A 12,187-nucleotide genomic window follows, 5' to 3' on the forward strand; every position below is an offset into this window, starting at 1 on the left:
GATACACAGAGTCCTAAGTGGTTCAGAATCCAGGCTTAAGCTTCTGATTAGTCAGCCAGTAGGAACAAGGGCTGGTGGCCTATTTCCCCACTAAGTGGTTTTGACAAACAAAGTGTTTTGGATCGCATGATAGCAAAATAATCTTAGAAGAAAGCAGCCAATCAGGCAGTACCTTATATTGCTTGAGTAGATCAGAAGAAACTCCTTCTCCACATTTACAGCTTCATTCACTGTCTGTGCTCACTGCCTCTGCCACTGATGTCCTTGAAGTGAAAGCTCTGCTTTCTACCTCACAAGGCTGACACCAACTGTCTCTTAGACACCCATCTCACACTGTGCATCCTGATCTGTTACCTGATTGGTGACATGTACAGAACTGAGCCAATCAGATTGGGAAGCCAGTCAGGCTTGCCTCATTGGTCAGGTTGAAGTCATGTGACTTGTGTCTACTATATAATGCTTTGGCACTCACCTGCACTGCAAACGGGTGTCCTATAAGAACATGGTTAGAGCAGAAGGCTTTACTTGTTTGTGCTTTGTGTACAGGGACATCCAACTAGGCTACATCACCCCCTACACTTCTTCCTCTCCAGTGTCTCCTTTCAGTTGTGATAATAGGCGACATGGTTTCTGAAATTGGCATTTGTGTTTGATCTGTTTCTAGTCTGTCCTGACTGAAAGGGTCATCAGGCAATATCTGTGCACTGTTGACATGTGATCACTCATAAATGGATCATTAACAGGACCCCAGGAATGTCTGTCTTCAAAGAATGAATAGTGTGAAAGGAGAGTCAGGGTCTCTTAAGATTCGAGGATCCATGTCTTGAATGCATGCTGATATTTCCCTAAGAATCCCTCTTTTCCTTAATTCCAGTGCTTCGGTCTATGCTAAAACATTTACTTTTGTAACTTGAAAGTTACATTGTCATCTGGCTATGGCTTGTCATATGTACTTTGGTCATCAATAGCCTAAAATTAAAACAATAAAAACAATAACCAAACAAAACCATTATTTTTCTCATTCCTTGCACTCCTTTTGTAATAGATCATTTCAGTTCAAAATCTTCTATTTTTCAGCTTTAGCAACTTCCAAAATTGATTCCTTTTGTGTGTATTCTTGTACTTTTGGAAAACACTCTCAATCACTTGCTGAACTAGTCCTCAAATTCTTGAATGTCTTTTTACATTTTCTCAGTATTCCTGCCCAACCTCTAACTAGTCACAATTTCTTGAAGATCTTTTGGTTTTCATGTGATTTTTAAAATCTACACCTAAAGACTGCATCTAAATCTCTGCTGCCAGCTCCCTTTCTCCTTGTGCTGCAGTTTATCCCATGTAGCCCTTCCCAAAATATGAATTGCTTAATGAATTACATGAATATATATGTATGTTGTTGTGTACATACATGGACATATGTATTTCTAACCTATGGAGTCTATTTAGCTTTGCTCATTTGTTCATGTGTCTAGTGCAGACCATTGGTGATGAAATAGCTTGTGGGATATTGCCCCTGATCCTTCCAATCTCAGCAGGTACTGACCTTCTGTAACCTGCCTTCTAGGGCTGTTCCATGTGAAATTGTCCGAGTTTGTATGTGGATGTTAACCGGTGTTGCCTTATTTTTCTTGTGTATTCAGTCCCACTATTGAGAGGTGCAGCTTACCTGTCCCATTATTTGCAGATTTATCTGTCTAGATTTAGGACAGCATAGTCACTTCTCTGACTTTTGATGAGTTGTGTGTCTTTATGATAGTACTGTATTTTAAAATAAAGTTGCTTTGATGAGAGTCTATGTTCCACCTCTCTATGGGTACAAGGATATGTATTTAGAATAATATATTACATTGGTTTAGGAAAATGAAATATTAGCTCTCTTCTATTCTCTGGTTAATGACCTCTCAAGCTTGGTTAGTTGTCTCTTAGATAGGTATTGGTGCAGCAATACTTCTCTATTGCAGTTACCTTGTATGCCCATTCATTGTTGCATAAGGAGAGCAAAAGTGGGTCCTGAGGAGACTTCTGGGCAAGACTGGAGGGGAATCCATTGGCTTTAGTTGAGCAAACACTGTAGATCTAGATTCTCAGCGTGAATTCGCTTCTTAGCATCTGTTTCAATACAAGAGTACATGAAGGAGGGATATGTCTTTTAAGCTTTCTACTTTATTCTGCTGTATGCACTGACAACCACATGTCTAGCTGGTTTAGTAAACTGTAAATGTCATAAATTATCCACTAAACTATGCTAGAAATGTGCTAACAGTTGCTGAAACAAGATTCTTCTGTGTAGTTAAATAGCACAAAAGTCCCTCTAATTTTCTATAGAATTGGGATTATCTCACAGGAATAGCCATTTAGATTTTTCAAATCATTTCTATTATTCCTTTTAATGCTCAAAACTTTTGTGCTGAAGATAAGGTACACTTTATTTCTAAATTTAGGAAGCTGGAACATGCACTCACACTGTCTTCTCTTTCCCTTTACACTACCCGTTGCTTTAAGAAAAGTATAAGAAAAATAAAAAAATAAATAAAAATACTAATTTAAAAAACAATTCCCCAAAACATAAAAACAAAAAACCAACAAACAACGAAGTCGGACAAACATGAAAAATCTCCTCCACTCCTGCCCTTCCGCTGCCTCCATTGCTTCTTCAGTCTTCTTAGGGACATTGGGAGTTGGTGCACATCATGCACTGTACCCTTTTTTCTTTTTTTTCCTCATTTTTTTATTAAAGATTTCCATCTCCTCCCCTCCTCCTCCCCCTTCCCTCCCCTCCCTTCCACCCATACCTCCACTCCACCCCTCTCCAAAGACAAAGAGCCATCAGGGTTCCCTTCACTATGTTAAGTCCAAGGTCCTCCCAGCTCCCCCTAAGTCCAGGAAGGTGAGCAACCAAACTGACAAGGCTCACAGTGAGCCCGTCCATGCTACCAAGGACAATGGCAATGAACATGAACTGTACCCTTTTTTCGTCAAAGAGCTTTGCTTTCAAGTGATGTGGGTCAGGTTCAAGGCCTTTGGCTTCTGATACACTGTCAGTACTGGATGGTCGCCAACACCCCTCATGGATATCCTGCGGTTAACACCAGTCATTGAGATTCTGCTGCTATGGATGTGCAGAAACAGTCCCTTCACCTGCTCCAGCAAGGGGCTGAGTAGATGTTGGGAAGGGTCAACTCAAAGCCCTAGAGTGTGTTTTGGGTGGTAGCTGTATTGATCAGTCAGGACCCCTGAGACCACTGCCCTCAGGTGAAGGGCAGGGCCAGCTCTTCCATAGCTGTGATGAGCGGTGGGGCCCGATTTCCAAGTTTGTTGGAGAGACTATACTATGACATTAGGGCCCAAGCTGCTGTTGATGGTTATATTAGGTTTGTGGTCCTGGTGCAGCTGGAGTATGTATTGGTGTCAATTTCCTGTGTTATCTCAGGGGCGCATACAAACCATGTGTTCAACCCTGTGTTGAATTGCAAGGACGCTTCTGAGTTGGCCCCACGGTTCGTTGGCCAAGGGAGAGCTGTGGCCTCCTCGCTGGAGAGCTAATCCTTACCCTGGCCAGTCCTGGCATAGCTGACCCCCAATGACCCTGGCACAGGAGAGCTGCCCTCATACCTCACACCAGTTGCTTTTGGCAAATGTGTAACTTTGCATTATTGCCTGTTATATTTGCTACTTCAGTGGCCATTCTTGAGTTTTGGATTTTCAGCTAACACTGGGTATCTTATGTATCACGTGTCATATGAAAGGTAGTAGTAGGTCTATACTCTGTTTCATTACCATTTCTTTTTTTTTATCCACCCCATTTTTGGAAGTTCTGTCATATCATAGGGATCATAACAATAATTTACTTTTTATTTGTTATATTGTGTATATTGAATACAGAGCCTTGTGTATTATAGTCAAGCACTGTACAAATGAGTTACAGGATTGATTTTGAGTTTTTCCCTTTATAAATATGCTTGGAATCTCATGTTTCAAATTTGTTCTCTCATACATGTACAAACATATATGAGCCTTTGATAAAACATGCTTGAGAAGTGTGAAACAACAGTAAGAACTTCTTAGAAGTTTATAATAACACTATTCTCAGCAGCCTCGGATGGGTAGATTTCTGTCTTAGCTTCTTTTCCAGTTTTGATAATAAAATATTCTGATAAAAACAGCATAATGATTTACTCATATAATTAATACATATTTCTCATAATTTGGAGGTCTGGTAAGTCCAAGATGAAGACATTTGGTCACTTTCTGGTTTATAGCTGTTAATCTTTTTGTACCATGTTCACATGAAAGAGAGTGTGAGAGATTTTGATGAGGTTTCTTTTTATGAGGACAAAAATCCTCTTCAACCTCATGACCACAATATCTACCAGAGACAGTGTTTTTTGACTGTAGAAGAACAGAGAATATGTTTCAGCACATACACAGATAAACAGAGTCTAAATAGTTCTGCATATGTGACTGTACTTCTGTTCACTTTAGAAAAGAAGACTGAGGGAACAGCCTTAATGCCACTGAATAAATAGTCTATTAGAGGTATTGATTTTGAAGACTGTGTCTTATTCCCTAAGGTGTATTCTACCTGTGAGAAATAATTTGTCTTCTGAGAACCATATTCTCAGAATTTAAACTCAGGAGGATCATTGGATGAAGGTGTGAAAAGGTTTTACTTGTGTAGTCACTTTATACTTCATCCTGAGACACTTTAGTTCACATACTCATGGATAATTGGTCACACATGTGGGATATTCACTTCCAGTAATATATAACCTTGGGAAAGCTATTAAATATCTCAAAGATCTCATCTAGTAAGTGGGAATAGTGACAGGCTTGGCCATAGAAGGTTCTGGAAAAAGTTAAAGCAGAACATATTATTTTCAATGGCAAATAAATACTGACCCATTAATAATGACTGACTTTATTTTGCCAGTGATAGTCAACTATTTTAAAACAGTAGAAATATTATCAATTCTTAAGCTCACATCTATTTTAATTTACAAATACAAGGAATTTATTACAATAAAATACATGTTAACTGTATATAAAGGCAAATGGGTTTTTATTGATCTTTTTGAAAAGTAGATTTTTGTTTTTAATTGGAAAAAGTTAATTTGTTAAAGAAATTAATATCTGAAACTATACCTTGTTTTAATACATTTTTTTCATTAATACATTTTAAAGCACATTTTATTTCTTCATTAAATGCATTTATAGTAAATCAGAATTATAGGTCTTGTCCACAGACCTAGTATATGCAAACATTTGTTATTATATTTAATTACAAATAATCAACAAATTGAATGATATGATTCATAACATTTTATTGTTGCCATTGTTTTGAGACTGGAACTTAATATGTATTCCAGATGGTTCTAGAACTTCTAAGTCTCCTGTGTCAGCATCTGAAGTGATGTGATAAGAGGTTTTCACTCCCAATGATCATAAGTTCTAATTTATTCATTCTAAATTCTGTGTAATCATACAGTAGAATACTGGTGTGGGAGGACCTTCTGTCTATGTGTTGCCTTTATTGGTTAATGGATAAAGTTGTTTCAATCAGTGGCTTAGCAGAATAGGGCAAGGTGGGCATTCCAAACAGATAGAGGAGAAGAGAGTAGGCAGAAATGAGGAGAAGCCATGGAGCTGCTGCAGAAGACCAAGGCAAGAGACAGACGCCAAATAGAACCTTACTGGTAGGCCACAACTACGTGACAATACATAGTTTAATAGAACTGCGTTAATTTAAGATATAAGAGCTAGCTAGCAATAGCTTAAGCTATTGGTCAAACAGTATTACAAATAATATAGTTTCTGTGTGGTTATTTCATGTTTGAGTGGCTGGGAAAACAAACAAACAGCCTCTGACAACACAATATCATAATATCTATTATCATATTCATTATTATAGTCTATAATTCATTTTATATCCTTACAATTCTTTTACTTTCTATAATGTACAGATAAAGTAAACATTAAAGTACACATCGAGTTTAGAGTGTACTTATTCTGAAGGTGTGTAGAAATACATAAACTACTGCTACTGCCAGTACAACTACAACAAATCCCAGCCATGGTGCTACCATAAACACTGCCAGAACCAAGACTACTCCAATTATCAAGATTGTCATTCCCTCCCCAATTCCAACACCAACTATACCAACAATATTGTGATCAACAACATCATCAACAACACTACCACCACCAACAACAATATAACAAGCATCACACCATAGCAACAACAGCAGCAGCAGCACACAATAGTATGATAAATGAGTATTCATTTAATAAAATTCCTTTTGTTAGCAATATTTTAGAAATGAGTATTTTACTACAAATACAGGGAAGCATATTTATGCTTATAAATATATACGTATGTATAAAGACATATTTTTGTCTGAAATTGTCAAATCAGTTTTTCTTTTATTAATATATTATTAATATAAAATATTATTGTATTAAGATAACTTTAAATTTTAAATATTTTTGTTCATATCCTTCCCCTTTCCCAAGTCGATCAAGATCCACTCTTTCTCCCCAACTACCCCCATTTTAAATTCTTATGCAAAAAACAAACCAAAAGCCAAATAAAATAAGAAACAACCCAAAGATAGAAAACAAAATACAACACCCAAGATTAAAACAAAAACACTAAAATATAACCAATGAAAGTATACACACACACACACACACACACATACACACACATGAACAAAAAACAAACAAAACCCTACAAATTTCATTATTTGTTGGTCAACTCTTCCTGAATATGAGGCCTGCCCTGAAGTGATATATATATATATCACTACATGTATGCTTTCTTCTTATTCATCTACTGTATGGTAAATTAATTTATATGTGTCAGAGCAGTAGCTAGAAGTTAAGAGGACTTGTTGCTCTTCCAGAAGACACAAGTTCAGTTTCCAGAACGCATTGCGGGGGGCTAACAGCTGCCTGTAAATCCAGCTCTAGAGGATCAGACACCCCTGGCTGTGTCTCACTGTCATGAAAAGCCTCAGGTTATTAAACATATTAAATGCCACATTGTGTAGGTCTTTGAAGTGTTTGGAGATCTATAGATCTATCTATCTAAATATATCTGTGTATGACAATGAAGACATACCTAACATAACTATAAATTTGGGTTTATAGATGACTATTAATCTGTATTTCTTAATTATACCTTATATGTTATATTTTAAATAAGTTGCATAAGCACAATACCCCAAGCAAGAGTGCAAACATACATATTGTATAGTAAAAATAACTTTAAATTTGTATCAATAAACCACAATCCATACCAATGTAAAAATATTTTGAGATTAATAGTTGTTTTTTAATTAAACTATCTTTCTATCCTATCATTTCTACAACCCCCCTTTTTCTTTTCAGAATAAGATCCCTGAGTCTAATCTCCTTTGTTCAGCCTTTTTTTCCCTGTCCATTACCAATAACAACTTGTAATCAATGCCCCTTTAATGATAACAAACATCTGTAACAGTGTTTTGGGAATGTGGGTGCCATTTTTTAGACTATTTCCTGTCATCTTGGGGCACTGGTATCTTTGACAGAACCTTGAGAAAACTGAGATAAAAATGAAGCCCCAACTGGAGTAGTCTGTGAGGTTGAACCATCTCAACCAGCAGCCTTGAAGCTGTTTTAGAGGCAGAATTTTGAGGAGACTGTAACAGAGGTATTTTAAGATGCCAGATCACCTGCGTCATTAATTTTCCTTGGTGTTTTGTCCCCTTGTTCTGAAAACACATAAACTTTTAAAGGTAATATACATTACAAAGTATGGAATATGTGGTTGCACAAGTTAGTTAAAGGTAATTTTTTGTTTTATGTTTGCGTAAGTAAAATATACATTACATGTCTTTTACCTCTTCTAGGTTTATTTTTTTTAATGTCTGTAGCCAGGATTTCAGGGGATATTCCCAGATCAAACCTGATTTTTGTTAACTTGGAACGAGTTCACAGCTTCTTATTTCCTGTAGAAATAAAAGCATAACCTCTCCCCCAAAGGAACACACATTTTGACTTAAATTTTGAAATCAAGATATTTTTAAAATATATAGGTTGGTTTAATCTAGCTGCTCTTATAATCCAGTATCTCTTAGCAGCCAAAAAATTCAAAGACAACACAATAGCATACAGGATCCAGACTCTCTGTGTATTTCCCATCTTTATGTGGCTTTTTAATATTACTTTACTCCTGTTTTAAAGACTTGACTTTATTATTTCTTTTTCATGATTGTCTATACCTTTTTTCTTTTATCTCCCAAGCCTTTGTACATTTTTTAAGACACTGTAACCCATTTAGAGTTTTTTTTTTAATCTGAATCTGTCTTTACAGCATTTCTGTAATTGTTTTTTGATCTCATGAGCCTTTAAACTGTTAAGCCTCATGGCTAGGACTTCTGCCATTGTTTTGGCAGCTGGCTCCACCTCACCTGGCTCCTTGAGAACCTAGTTGTAGAAGGAACGGCAGGCTGCGTCCCGCCACCCGCCACCCGGCAGCCGGCTAGCTTTACACCCGAAATAATTACATGGAAACTGTATTCTTTTAAACACTGCCTGGCCCATAGTTTCAGCCTCTTATTGGCTAATTCTCACATCTTCCTTAACCCATATTTAGTCTGTGTAGCACCACGAGGTGTGGCTTACCAGGAGAGATCTTAACCTGCGTCCATCTCGGAGAGGAGAAGCATGGAGACTCACTATGGCAACTGCCTGAAGCGTCTCCCAACTCTGCTTCCTTTTTCCCACAATTCTGTTCTGTCTACTCCGCCTACCTAATTTTCTGTCTCTTAAAGGGCCAAAGCAGTTTTCTTTATTAGTAATGAAAGTAACACATAGACACTCCTCCATCACCTAGTTTTATGGCAGAGGTACCAGTGTAAGCCATGTTCTCTGCCCCAATTATGGGGAGTTTTTGGGTCCACGCTGCCACCAAACACTGCAGCACCTGCTGCTCATAAACCCTATTTTAAAAAGCCTTTTAAAAGAGCCAAGCCTATTTTTGATGCTAGCACTGAGGCCAGGAATCTGTCCCTTAAAGGAGCTGTGCCTCTGCTTGCAGCTAACAAAAAGAGCCTATCCAAGAATAGGCGGTTACCAAAGAGCCACACTTGACTGAGCTTTTGTGTGTTTAGAATTCTTATGTGGAAATTCCTGCCCCATTTTAGATATCATTTGTAGGGAGACTTTTCTTTCCCATCTACCAGTCCCAAATAACCAACTCAGAGATTCAATATTAATATTAGAAATGCTCGGCTTTAGCTCAGGCTTATTACTAACTAGCCCTTGCAACTTAAATTAACCCATTTATGCTCTACATTCTGTTATGTGGCCTACCTCTCTTTCATCTGTACTTCCTGTTTCCTCTCCATGTCTTGCTGGTGACTCCTCTGACTCTGCCCTTCAATATTCCCTTCTTGTATTTTGGAATATTTTTGTGTGTGTGTGCTTTTGAGACAGCAGAATTTTTCTGTGTAACAGCCCTAGCTGTCCTGGAACTCGCTCTGTAGACCAGGCTGACCTTGAACTTACAGAGGTCCACCTGCCTCTGTCTCCTGAGTGCTGGGATTAAAGGCACGTACACCACCACCACCTGGTCTGCTCTTTTATTTTTACAGAAAAGTACAGTAAAGAAATTGCATGAATCTCAGAAAAGACTTTAAAACATTGTAAAGCTGTTACAGACCTTTGAAGTTGGGGACTTTTGAAGTTATATGGAAACTTTCAAAGTTGGGCTAAATGCATTTTACATTATAATATTGTTACAAGACTATGGGTACCAGGGAGTAGAATGTGGTGGTTAGAATGTTATTGGCTCCCCTAATCTCATAGGGAGGGGCACTATTAGTAGGTGTGGTTTTGTGGGAGTACATATGACCTTGTTGGACGAAGTGTGTCACCATGGGGGTGGGCTTTGAGGTTTCTGTGCTCAGGATACCACCCAATTTCTTAGTTGACTTCCTGTTGCCTGTAAGCCAAGATGTAGTCAGTATCATGCCTGCCTACATATGCCATGCTTCCTGCCATGATGAGCATGGACTGAACCTCTGAAACTGGAGACCTCCACTCCAATTAAATATTATCCTTTATAAGACTTGTGTGGTCATGGTATCTCTTCACAGCAATAGAAACCCTAACTAAGACAGAGCCACACAATTACAATCAAGTTTCATACATTTAAAGTAGAGGTGAGCATCTGCTCACATTGCCAGGCACTATCAGGATACTTGAAGCAACAGTGAATCGAGTAAAAACAGTCTCATAACTACTGTGTAGTCACATAAACAGATGAGGACAGTGGGTTTACAGCTGTCTCATAGTTACTGTGTAGTCACATAAACAGATGAGGACAGTGGGTTTGAAAGGAACAAGTTCTCTGGAAAGACAGATCAATGCCAAAAGGAGTGAGGGAGTGGTTGCTACACTATCACAGTTACCATGGTAGCCAGCATCCAACACCACCTTCAATGCTTCCTGCTTCCCAGGACTTAGAGCCTTCTAGTCTTGGGAACCAGGGACTCACCAAGTAGTACAAGGTTGCCCCATGAACCAACAGGACAGTACATGATTCAATGCAATTTCAGAGTATAGCTGACATTTGTGCAAGAAAAACAAAACAAAAAAAAACATAGCTCTAATGTCAATGGAGATGAGATAGCTTATTCTGAAACCAAATATGATAATGGCTCAGGAACACAATTGTAGCTTCCCTCAAATTCCATGTTCCAATGTGGAAGCAGTGTCATTTATGTAGTAAAAAAAATAAAGAAAATCATGAATTAAGACCCTTTTTAAAAATACACTGGTGGAGCCAGGTGGTGGTGGTGCACGACTGGTGAGGCAGAGGTGCATCTCTGAGTTCAAGGCCAGCCTGGTCTACAGAGGGAGTCCCGGGACAGTAGAGCTCCAGAGGGAAACCCTTCCAAGGCCAGCCTGGTCTACAGAGCGAGTCCCGGGACAGTAGAGCTCCAGAGGGAAATCCTTCCAAGGCCAGCCTGGTCTACAGAGGGAGTCCCGGGACAGTAGAGCTCCAGAGGGAAACCCTTCCAAGGCCAGCCTGGTCTACAGAGCGAGTCCCGGGATAGTAGAGCTCCAGAGGGAAACCCTTCCAAGGCCAGCCTGGTCTACAGAGTGAATCCCGGGACAGTAGAGCTCCAGAGGGAAACCCTGTCTAGAAACAAACAAACAAAAACAAAAGCACTGGTGGAAACATTAGGTAGGTGGATTGAAGCAAGAGAGAGGAAACACATGCTATGGCCCAGATGCTATCTGAGGACATCCTTAGGTTTCATCAGGTCAATACATTTCAAAGGATGTTAGGTCAGATACAGAAGTGGTAAGGACTAGCTGTGGAGGAGGCAGACTGTAGCAAGGGAAACTGAATAGTTCTGGGCCTGCAGGATTCCAACCTCTGCATAATCAGAGAAGTTCCGTTCAGTTGATCAACTCTGTGAGTAACAGAATCAGGTTCAGTGGGAGGTACGGCCTCCCCTGGGAACTTTTGTTCACACTGATAAAAGCCTTTTTCTTGTCCATGTTAGCACATCTATTGGTGTCTTTGTTCAAGCTCATGTTTGGAAAGTCATGTTCATGAGACTATGGGTGCAGCTTCCCTAGGAGACACAACAGTAATGAGAAAGAGGCCATAAATTTGAAAGAGTGAGAAGGAGTATATGAGAACTTTGGAGAGAGGAAAAGGAATGGGAAATGATATAGTTATGATCTCAAAAACAATTCCTTTTAAAGCCTTTGTGACTCCTCCCTTACTATCCTGTGTCCACCGCTATAGGGAGAACCAGCTGCCACATCACAAGGACGCTTATGCAGGGCCCTGGACACACTTGCTGCCTTCGCAAGACTGAGCCTCCTGCCAGTAGCCACATGTAGCTCAGTCGGTCCCAGAGTCAAAAGGGTGTGAAGCAGGTCACTTCCAAACATGCCAATCTGGCCTGTGTCATGGTCAGCAAGAAGTCCCATAAAAGACCACCAGTCACATATGCAATAAGCAAGACTGCTTTATTATAATTCCATCAATTTGGGGTTGATGGAGGAGTGTCTATGTGTTACTTTTATTAATAAAAAAGCTGCCTTGGCCCTTTAAGAGACAGAAAATTAGGTAGGCGGAGTAGACAGAACAGAATTGTGGGAAAAAGGAAGCAGAGTTGGGGAGACG

Source organism: Arvicola amphibius, chromosome 5 (assembly GCF_903992535.2).
Source record: "Arvicola amphibius chromosome 5, mArvAmp1.2, whole genome shotgun sequence".
In the NCBI taxonomy this organism is placed as follows: Eukaryota; Metazoa; Chordata; class Mammalia; order Rodentia; family Cricetidae; genus Arvicola; species Arvicola amphibius.